Source organism: Hibiscus syriacus, unplaced genomic scaffold, assembly GCF_006381635.1.
Source record: "Hibiscus syriacus cultivar Baekdansim isolate YM2019G1 unplaced genomic scaffold, ASM638163v2 tig00110577_pilon, whole genome shotgun sequence".
Lineage (NCBI taxonomy): Eukaryota > Viridiplantae > Streptophyta > Magnoliopsida > Malvales > Malvaceae > Hibiscus > Hibiscus syriacus.
In genome coordinates, this window is record NW_024062788.1 from 839,150 (window position 1) to 850,768 (window position 11,619).

The window sequence follows — 11,619 nt, forward strand, 5'->3', positions numbered from 1 at the left end:
ATTTATGCCTAGTTGCTAATGAACATGATAGTTGGTTATGGCATAGGAGACTAGGACATGCTAGTATGAGTGTTTTGCAACGGCTAATTCAAGGTGATTTAGTTCGAGGGTTGCCTAAGCTTAAATTTGATAATGATAAAATTTGTGATGCTTGTGCTAAAGGAAAACAAAAGCGTGTTTCTTTTAAATCCATTAATGACGTATCAACTAGTAGAGTATTACAATTGATCCATGTAGATCTTTTTGGGCCAACTAGGACTACTAGCTTGGGTGGAAAACAATATGCATTTTTCTTGGTAGATGACTATTCTAGATATACTTGGGTTCTATTTTTAAGTACTAAAGATGAAGCATTAGAATAGTTCATCACATTTTCAAAAAATTATCCAAAATGAAAAGGGTTACTCTATAACTAGTGTTAGGAGTGATCATGGCACTGAATTTGAAAATCTTGGATTTATTGAATTTTGTAATTCTAATGGTATTAGTCATAATTTTTCAGCACCTAGAACCCCTCAACAAAATGGAGTTGTTGAGAGGAAAAATCGAACTTTAGAAGAAATGGCTAGAACCATGCTTTGTGAAAATAATTTGCCAAAATATTTTTGGGCGGAAGCCACAAATACCGCTTGTTATGTTGTAAATCGAGTAATGATTAGGCCAATTTTAAAGAAAACTCCAAATGAAATTTTCAAAAATAAAAAGCCTAACATTAGTTATTTTCATCCTTTTGGATGTAAATGTTTTGTTTTAAACAACGGTAAAGAAAACCTTGGCAAATTTGATGCTAAAAGTGATGAAGGAATTTTTCTGGGTTATTCCTTAAATTCTAAAGCCTATCGTGTATTTAATAAAAGAACTTTAGTTGTAGAAGAGTCTATACATGTTGTTTTCGATGATAATCCCCTTCCGAGGAAGGATTCTTGTGTGAATGATGATGTAGGTGTTATAAATACAAATGACGTTAGACATGAAGTTGGAGAACCATCATCAAAGGAAAAAATGAAAAATGAGGAAACTCATGATCCTCTTGAGAATCCAACCATTGAAGAAAGGGAAGTATCTTATCCAAGAGAGTACAACTATGTCAAGGATGGTGAAATTATAGGTGATCCATCAAAAGGGGTAACAACTCGATCTTCTCTTAGAAATATTTGTAATTATGTTGCATTTATCTCATGCATAGAGCCTAAGAATATTAAAGAAGCATTAAATGATGAACATTGGATTATGGCTATGCAAGAAGAGTTAAATCAATTTGAGAGAAGTAAAGTATGGACATTAGTTGAAAGGCCTAGTAATAAATCTACTGTAGGTACTAGATGGGTATTTAGGAATAAGCTTGATGAGAGTGGTAATATAGTGAGAAACATGGCTAGACTTGTTGCTCAAGGGTATACTCAAGAAGAGGGCATAGACTATGATGAAACATACGCTCCCGTAGCTAGGATGGAAGCAATTAGAATGTTATTAGCATTTGTATGTTTTCACGAATTTAAATTATATCAAATGGATGTTAAAAGTGCATTTTTTAAATGGTTTTATAAAAGAATAAGTGTATGTGGACCAACCTCCAGGTTTTGAAGATTCAAAATTTCCAGATCATGTTCTTAAATTGACAAAAGCTCTTTATGGTTTAAAACAAGCTCCTAGAGCTTGGTATGAAAGATTGTCAAATTTTTTAATTGAAAAAGGTTTTTCAAAAGGAAAGGTTGACACTACATTGTTTTTAAAGCATAAAAGTAAAGATTTATTAGTGGTTCAAATTTATGTTGATGATATAATATTTGGTTCTACTAATGATGTTCTTTGCCAAGAATTTTCTAAGCTAATGCAAAGTGAGTTTGAGATGAGCATGATGGGGGAGCTCTCATTTTTCTTGGGACTCCAAATCAAGCAAAGAAAAGATGACATCTTCATTAATCAAGCTAAGTACGTCAAAGATATGCTCAAGAAGTTTGGACTGGAAAATGGGAAATCTCATGACACTCCAATGAGCTCTTCAACAAAGCTTGACTTAGATGAAGGAGGTAAATGTGTAGATGTTAAATTATATAGGTCAATGATTGGCTCTTTGCTTTATCTAACTGCAAGTAGACCGGACATTATGTTTAGTGTTTGCTTATGTGCTAGATTTCAATCATGTCCTAAGGAATCACATTTACTAGCTGTTAAGAGAATCTTTAGATACCTTAAGGACACTCCTAGTTTAGGACTTTGGTATCCTAGAGACTCTAGCTTTAGCTTGCATGCCTTTTCTGATACGGATTATGGAGGATGCAAATTAGATAGGAAAAGCACCTCCGGTACTTGTCAATTCCTTGGAAATATGCTGATTTCTTGGTTTTCAAAGAAGCAAAATTGTGTTGTATTATCTACCACTGAAGCGGAATACATTTCAGCCGGTAGTTGTTGTGCACAAGTTTTATGGATGAAACAACAACTTTTTGATTATGGAATTGAAGTAGGTACTATTCCTATCAAGTGTGACAATACTAGTGCTATTTGTCTCACTAAAAATCCCATCCAACACTCTAGAACTAAACACATTGAAATTAGACATCACTTCATTAGAGACCATGTCACTAAGGAAGATGTAGTTCTAGAATTTGTTGATACTTTGCACCAATTATCGGATATCTTTACAAAACCCTTAGACAAGGAAAGATTTTGGACACTTAGGAGAGAATTAGGTTTGACCAACCTATCTTCACTTAGTGTTTAAAATAATTTTAGCACTTTTAATAATAAATGAAAAATGCTTATAATAGTAATTTTTGATTGCATTCATTGCTATTAGTTAGGGGGAGTTTATGATTCTTAATGAAAAATTAATTTTATGTTCAAATATCGTTTAAAGATTAGTTTAATTATTTGAACATGATTAATTTTCAATATATGAGTTGCCAATACCACTAGAGGAAATTAATTTAGTATTTTGAGTGTTTAAAATCGGATTTTAGCTTTTTGGTGCAGAGGGAATCGACCCCCCCATGAGGGAACCGATTCCCCCTTTGAAGGGGAACCGATTCCCCCCACAAGGGAATCGATACCCCCTGGGGTTCTGTTAAAATCGGGCAAGAACACCCAAAACCCCAAAACCTATTCCGCCGTTTCTCACCCTTAAACACTTAAATCTCCATTCTTGCCTCAAATCATTGATTTTTATCGGAAATCACTTCAAATATCATCTCCTAAACTTGCAATCATCATTAAAATCGTGCAAACAACATCTAAATCCCCTCAATCTTCATCTTTCAAGGTAAATTTTTCTAAACTCTCTATTTCATTGATTTTGAACATAGGATTAGTTTTAATTAGTTCTAGGTTGAAATAGTGATCGGGCATTGATTGTTTAGTAATTAGAAACTAGATGTTACAACTAATTTCATCAAAAACACAAAAATTTTCCAAAAATTTTAAATTTTCGAAATAAAAAAAAATTTTGTTTTTCAAATCATTGTGTTTTGATTAAATTATGTTGTTGTTATGAAAACTATACATATATTGTTTCTCAAAACCATATTTTTCAAAAGTTTTTCAAAAACTTTGCCCATTAGGATTGATTTAGAGAACCTTGAAATATTGAGGACTCAATTGAGTTTTGGGATTAATTAAATTGCATACATTTGTTTTTAAAATTGCAGGTTATCCAATCTATTCTGATTTCCTTCACCATGTCTAATCCTAAACGTGCTAGGTCTTCATCTAGTCGTTCACACCGTCAACCAAATCCGCCTCCAAATCATCCACCTATTCCAATTTCTAATCCTAATCCTATTGATCCTAATTTGACTATTCAAAATTCGTGTTTCAATCATCCTGGTCCTAGAAATCATCGTTTTTGGTATTATAATATTTCGACTCTTACAAAATCCGGGAAGAACGTATTCCTTCTCGTCAAGCTATGTTAGCTATCAATTTTAAATATCTTCCTCTTTTACAAGAGTGGAAATTTGATAAACTCTTTGACCTTGAACCCATCGTTTACCATCAACTTGTTCATATTTTCTATTCTAATGCCGTTTGTGTTAAAGACCAAACTGAAACCGAAACCATATGAATTCGTTCCTACCTTCTAGGACAATTCTTATATATTGACTCGGCTTACATAGCCAATACATTCGGATTAGATAATGAAGGGATTTCAAATGAAAAATAGGTTTTAGGATCTCGTTATAAAAGAAGGGATAGTGCAAGTGTCCTAGACCTTCATGAACGTTTTCTTCATCTAATGATTTCTTGGTGGTTTCGACCATCTGGAGGTCGTTATTCTACTCTTAGAGCCTTAGATCTTTGGTGGTTACATTGTTTCGAAAACAATATTGAAATCAACCTACCTCAGATTATTTTTGCTGAAATTGTTGAAACCGTAAATCTTGTTCCTAATAAAAAACTTTGTTCATCTCTTGTTTACGGTTGTATTTTGAGTAATTTGTTTTCCAAAGCTGGGCTTAGAGTCGGTCTAGATGCCGTTTTTCCTCTTAAGAAACAAATTAACCTTCTTTTCTTAACGAGAGCGGGATGGATTAAGGATAAGGAAACCGGGGAATGGGTTCGATCTTCTGCAACTACTCCGGGAGCTAGTTCTTCACAAGCTCCACCCGAAGCTGACGAAGATCTCGAGCTTGAGCAATTAATGCGAGACATCGATGAAGCTGAAGATGAACCTGAGCAGCCCGAAGAGCAAGCACAACAATCGACTCAAATGCCTCCATATTTTCAATCTTTTATGGAGATATTTTATTACCGAAATGCGACCATAGATTCACGCTTTAATTCTATAGAGTCTCATTTATCCACAATGGGAGCTCAACAATTAGAAATTCTTCGGGAAATGCGTGCAAATAATGAAGCAACCAACGCACGTATTAATGACCTCACTAATGAAATGGCCGCTATACGACCTCGTTTTCCTCCTCCTGATCCGGATATGTGATTAAATGTTTTACTTTCCAAACTTATTGTTTTAACATTTTGAATATTTTGAAATATTTGAATTTGTGGATTGTGAATTTGTTTGGATTTATGGATGGTTTGAACTTATATGTTTGGTGTGATTTATTTATTATTGCATCATTTACATTATTATTAGCAATATGACCAATTTTGCCATATCACATTATTTATGAATATTGATTACGGAACTAATGGCTAACGTTTCTCTTAATTGTGATCTTAACAGCTTATGCATACATATACCTAATCAATTGGCTAAATGTTTTTCATGTTTCTTTGAATCTTTTTGATTTAACAAAAAGGGGGAGAAGTGTGTGTTTTAAGTGTGTTTTAAAATGATAAATGTGTTTTAAAATGATAAATGGGAGAAGTGTTAAAGTAAGGGGGAGTAATTTCAAAACTTGATTTCAAAATCTTAAAATTACTAAAATGTTTTGTTATATCAAAAAGGGGGAGTTTGTTGAAAACATTTTTGATATTTCGATATAACAAATTAAGTTAAATGAATTTTAAGATTTTCCAAAATGATTTTCTAAGTATATTCGATATAATTATTCGAATATCAAAACATTACTCAAAATATTTCAAAAATCATTTTTAATCCTTACTTAAGTGTAAAATTAAGTTTTAATCTTAAAACAATTTCAAAATAATCTTTCAAAGTATTTCGAACCATTTCAAAGCCAAAAATTCCAGATTGCTCAGAGGGAACCGATTCCCCCCAAGGGGGTACCGATTCCCCCTGAATGGTTTGGCTCCGAGATTTTCAGAATGCTCGGAGGGAACCGATTCCCCTATAGGGGGTACCGATTCCCCCTGTTCAACGGTCGAAATATTTGAATTTTACACTTAGGGAACCGATTCCCCCCACGCTCCAAGCTATTTTATTAATTGTTTTCACACTAAAAACGGCTATATTATCTTCATTAATTATCCCCAACGTTCAGAAGTGATTCAAGGTGTATTTAAACAAGTTCTGAAGCCCTTGATCAATAAGAAATCATAGAGAAACAAGAGAGAAAGCATCAAACACCAAGTTTGTGCAAATCAAGCCAATTTTCCTTTCAATATTCATTTTGCTTTCAAGAACACCATTTGTGCTCATTTGTAATTATCTTTGAGTGTTCTTTTCTTGTTCTAGAATTGTGCAAACATCTTACCTTGTGAGGTTTTCCTTGTAAGTTTGCAAATTTGTAATCTTCTCTTTGGGAAAAGAGTGTTCTCAAGAATTGGGGTATATTCTTGATGGTATTGTAAGGTTATCTCTTTGGCCTCAAAAGAAAGAACAAATTAGTGAATTTGTTGGAAAATCCTTAGTGTGGATAGCTAAGGTAGTGGACGTAGACTTTGATTGAGAAAGTCGAACCACTCTAAATCGCTGTGCAAATCTTTTCAATTTTCTGCAAAAGCTTCCACCGAATTTTTAATTGCCAATTCACCCCCCTCTTGGCTAATTCCGTCGATCGATTAACTCAACATGGACTATCGCAACGAACTTGGAATGAATCGCAACGCGAACTTCGCCTGTCGCGTTGCGAATCTGGAAACTGATTTGCAATATCGGAGATCGCGTTGCGAATTATCGATCGCATTGCGATTTACTTGGTCATTTTGGCAAATCCAAAAAAAGTTGGTCAAAATCGTATATTACAAGGCATTTTCGGTCACTGAAGTTATTTTCTCTTATTTATATATTCTCTTAATTTAAGTCTTATTTTTTAATAAATTTAATCTTCCATTAAATAATACCACGTGTCATGTCAGTATCATCATTTGGATAGAAAACTAACTTTATTCAAAAAATTCAAACTTTTGTCACTTAGGAAGTTAAACATGTATCCAAACATTAAGCGAAGATTATTACTTGATTTAAAGTAGACAATATGATATATATATTTATATTTTAGCGTATAAATACTTAAATTCATAATATTTTATATATATTATCTTAAAAACATTTATATTAACTTATTAAATATATTTTATTATTAACTTAATTTAAAAATATTTTATTTTTATTTTCATTTAAAAATATTTATTTTATGTTAAAATTTATTTAAAAGTATCACCAATTATCACATCACATATTCTGTTAATTATTAACACCAGTTAACTTATGATGAAATTAAATTTTAATTAATTAAAAATAAAAGTAAATATATCTTAATTAAATAAATAAAAAAATATATATCTTATTTTTTTTCAAATTAATGATAAAAAATAGAAAAACACAAACGTAAAGTTAACCCTTTTAAAAATAAATTGGGAGAGATTATTGGGTGTGTAACTTAAACAAAACAACGGTTCATGAGAATTTAGTTGATACGTGTCAAAAGGGTAGTGGCTATTTAATTCATTGAACTGAAGTAGCTATTCAAGACAAAACAGTAGAATATCACCAAGAATTAGATATTCTATAATTTCATGGGATTTATTATCTTTTATTTTTAATCTAATTTATTTAAATCATTAACTTTAAAAAATAATATTTAATTTATATATATTATTACTCATTATATTTTGATCATCAAATGAATAATTTATTAATTTAAAAATATATTAATAAAAATGATTAACTTTTAATTAAATGTTTAAATTTTAGAAATTCTTCTCAAAAGATGTATAGGTCTTAGTTTACTTTTTAAAATATGATCCTTAAAATATTTAAATAAGATAAAATTATAAAATATCAAAATTTATTATGTTACTATTATTTCTTACAAAATAAAAAAACTTAATATATAAAATTAAGAAAATATCACAAAATAAATATATATCCGTAACAGTTTATTTAAAAAGTGTCCTCCAAAAGCCCTTATAAGTAAATTTGTGATTTTTTTCAAAATGTAGGGGATGTTCTCGGGTACGGAAGCCTTAATATATGGTTAAGGAAAGACACTACGAGAAATGTTAATATATTTTTTTAAATTTACGGTAAAACGCTATCTAAAACATTATTTTTTTTCTATCGAAAATGTTGATATTGGGTTATACCGAAAATTAGATAGCGAAATTAATATTTCTGGTAAAAATAATAATGTTTTAGATATCATTTTATCGAAAATGTTAAAAAATATTAACATTTCTAGTAAGACCTTTCATTAATCATATATTAAAATTATCGTATAACAAAACTACCCAAATGTATGCCCTTAAATTTGGGACACTATAAAATATCATGGGTTACACTTGTAAATGGAAGAGTATGAATTTTAAATAAAATATTGTTTTGACCCAAAAGCTTAGATAAATTATTAATTTTAACACTTGAACTTTAAATAAAATATTCTTGAATCTAGTCGAGGCCTATGTCAGAACTGTTCCTTATCACCGTAATCAATGACGGCTGAACCAAAAAAAATCATTTTTTTTAACCTCTTAAATACAAATTTAATATTTTTTTTATTATCTTAAACTTCACAAAACTAATCTAAAATCATCGTGTATCCTCAAAAAAATTGTAAAGCCCTACAAAATTCCTTTCAAAATAAACAATGATAATAATTTTTCATTATAGTCTTTAAAAACAAGGATAATAAACTTTTAAATTAATATAATAAGATGTTCATGTAATAATAATAATTTAATTTATATAAATTTTGATAGTTTATATATTAAATATGCTATAAATTTCAATAGTTTATATATTAAATATACTATTTTTCCAGTATTTTGTATACTGTATAAAATATTTAACGTATAACTTTTTCTCTTTTAAAATATAAATTTTATATAATTAAATTATAATATATCATAATTTACTTAATTAATAAATAAGATATTTTTTAATGATTAAATTTAATTACAAAATTAAAATTTTATGACATGGATACAAACCTTTTAAAACACACTCATTTTGAACCCAATGATATACAACCTGCTGAAATAATAAGGCCAAAGAGAGCTTCTTCTTCTTCTTTTTCAGAACGAGAGCTTCTGTTTAAGTTTTACAGATCAAAGGAAAATATATGTATAGGATATATACTTGTATATGATAATATGAAGGTGCTACCATCTAAGATTTTGATGATATCAGACAACAGAAAATCAAATCACCACGCAAAATGGCAAAAACCTACTTCCTTTTTCACATCAAATTACCACCCAAAACCAATAAGATTACAGATGAGTTATTTGGAGAGGAAAGCCAAAGCGTTCATGGCGTCGGATTCAGTTCATCAGGGGGGAAAAACCCATCATCGAAGTTGAGAGAATAGCTGTGCAAGTCATAACTGAACCGCATGGTGCTGCTGCTTATTTGCCTTTGCCTCCACTGTGACTTCACCTTCCAAACAAACTGTTTCAACACACAACTTGGCTTCCTCTGTAGACTGAAATATCCATTCTCATGGTTTGCTACTTTCATTTCCCACTTGAGAATTCTCTTCAAGATTTGCATTATTTCAGAATTTTTTGAATATGGTGGTATCACTCAAACTTGCAAGGTAAAGCAATGGGGGCAATAAGATATATGTATGTGTATATATATAGTTTCGATAAAAGCATGGAATGCTCAACTTTTTCATGCATCTATTCGATTCCTACAAGAAAAGGGATCAACCAGTGTTCTTTCCACTTTGATTTGCAGTCATTCCGATGTCATCCATTATCTGAACTTGGAGAAAAGGGGATGGTGATGCATGTTAGCAACACTTTTGTTTTGGTTTTGGGGTTTACGGGTGGTGAACTTTCTAGGAAGCATCTATAATTAAAGTAACAAGGAAGAGATAGGTGATTGAAAAGTTAATGCCTTGCCTACCTAAGTCTGCTTTTCTAGTGCCGAAAGGAGAGGAAAAGGAGTGCCTCATTTGTCTAACGCTTTTTTATCATTTGCTCTAGTGCAAGGCTCACAAAGATCCTGGAAATAGTTTTATCTGATAAACAGATTGACAAGGTATGTATGATAAACGAAAATTAGAATTAGATTGTTATTAATGTGAAATGTAATCTAAAAGGTCGTTTTTTAAAGGCCAAAAAATGCCTCTAACATTTCCTTTTTAAGGCAAAAAGTTCCTTTCCGTCAACAAATTGTTAACACTCGAAGTAATGATTTTTTTTCTTAAAATGAGATGTTGAGGGACTAAAATACTCTGAAATAAAAGAATAAGAACCACAATGACTATTTAATAAAATGTTACGGGACCTTTTATATTAAAATAAAACTTCTGGGCCAAAATGTGATGTGTCATTTCCCTCACTAGGTAATTGTTTAGCTCTACTTGAGCTTAAAAAGAGCAAAGGAAGCATGCTAAAACTGTTGTAAATCATCCATAAAACGAAACTATAAATAAGTTCTAGACAACCAGATGTACCATTGTCTGATCAAAACCTCTTAAATAAGGAAAGTAATTGAAAGATGACATCAAAGCTACAATTGCAAACAAAACCATGAAAATCTTTCAGACAATAGCATTGGCAGCACTTGCAATTCTAGGCCACAGGTCCGCACACTCCTTTCCTATGGGACCGGTGATTGCAGATCCTGAAACACCAAATAAATGGAACCCAAAATGAGTTTTCATAAATCAAATCAATCCAACAAGATAAAAATCGAACTTTCTTCAACTGAAGCGCAAGACTATAGGAAAAGGCATTGATAGAACCAATCTCACAAAAACATAAACTTTCCGGTCATCGCAAAACAGAGATCTAGAAAAAAGATAACCCAGATTTCTCAAGCTTTAACTTGGAAGCATAGATATTACATTTTTACTACATCAGTGGCAGTCTTCCCATTTGAAAACTTCAAATTCTCATATAATTTAGTTATTTTCTTTGTATTTTCTTTTAATAATATGTTTTTTCGCCTAAAATTTTATAAATTCCAATAGTACCTATAATATATATCCCTCGTCACAAAGGCATGTTCTCCATCCCAAAATTTAGATAAACCCCACAATTAAACAAGCAATATTAACGGGATGTTTCAAAATTGAATGAAAATGGGTTGATTTACCTTTCATTTCACCTTTGGGGTTGACATAACACCAGCGTTATCTGCAAACAGTTAGATAAAACCCCAAACCAAGGTTAAAAACAGAAGACACGGCCAACATTTTTACATAGTAATAACAAAACAAAATATACCAGCAGACAGGTACCACGATGCAAAAGATAAACAAAAGCATCATGCTGTTTAAAACTGGCTATTTCACATCACCCTATGCTTCCCATTAAGAGTAACCAGAAAGATCAAAACCAGCTACTCCGTTATTAAAAGAAGCAACAAATTTTAATAAAAAAAGACGGGGAACCGAAGGAATTGTTTGGATTTTGGACCTTCGAAGTACATGTAGACGCCGTCCTTTCTACGCCAAGGCTTGCGTTGTCGGACGATGACGGCCGGTAGCACTTTCTTCCTCAAATCGGGCTTTCCCTTTTTGACGGTGGCCATGACCATGTCACCGACGCAAGCCGATGGGAGTCTGTTGAGACGCCCTTTGATTCCTTTGACTGAAATGATGTAGAGGTTCTTAGCTCCGGTGTTGTCAGCGCAGTTGACGGTAGCCGCCACCGGTAAACCCAGCGACATTCTAAACTAGTTCCCGGCGCTACCTCCCCTTCCTATTGCAAATTAGAAGAAAAGAGAATGGATGAGATCGATTGGGATTTTGTTATATGAGATGGAAAGTGAGGAAAAATTTTACCTCGCTTCGACAT

At 31.8% G+C, this 11,619-nt stretch overlaps 1 non-coding gene and 1 pseudogene across 1 annotated transcript; both read right to left on the reverse strand.

The window, feature by feature from the left end:
* Positions 1-10,198: 10,198 nt before the first annotated feature.
* Positions 10,199-11,619, reverse strand: LOC120133100 (annotated as a pseudogene).
* LOC120133242 lies at positions 11,039-11,186 on the reverse strand. The gene has a single exon (XR_005517076.1). It is a non-coding gene; the product is annotated as a small nucleolar RNA snoR137 (small nucleolar RNA).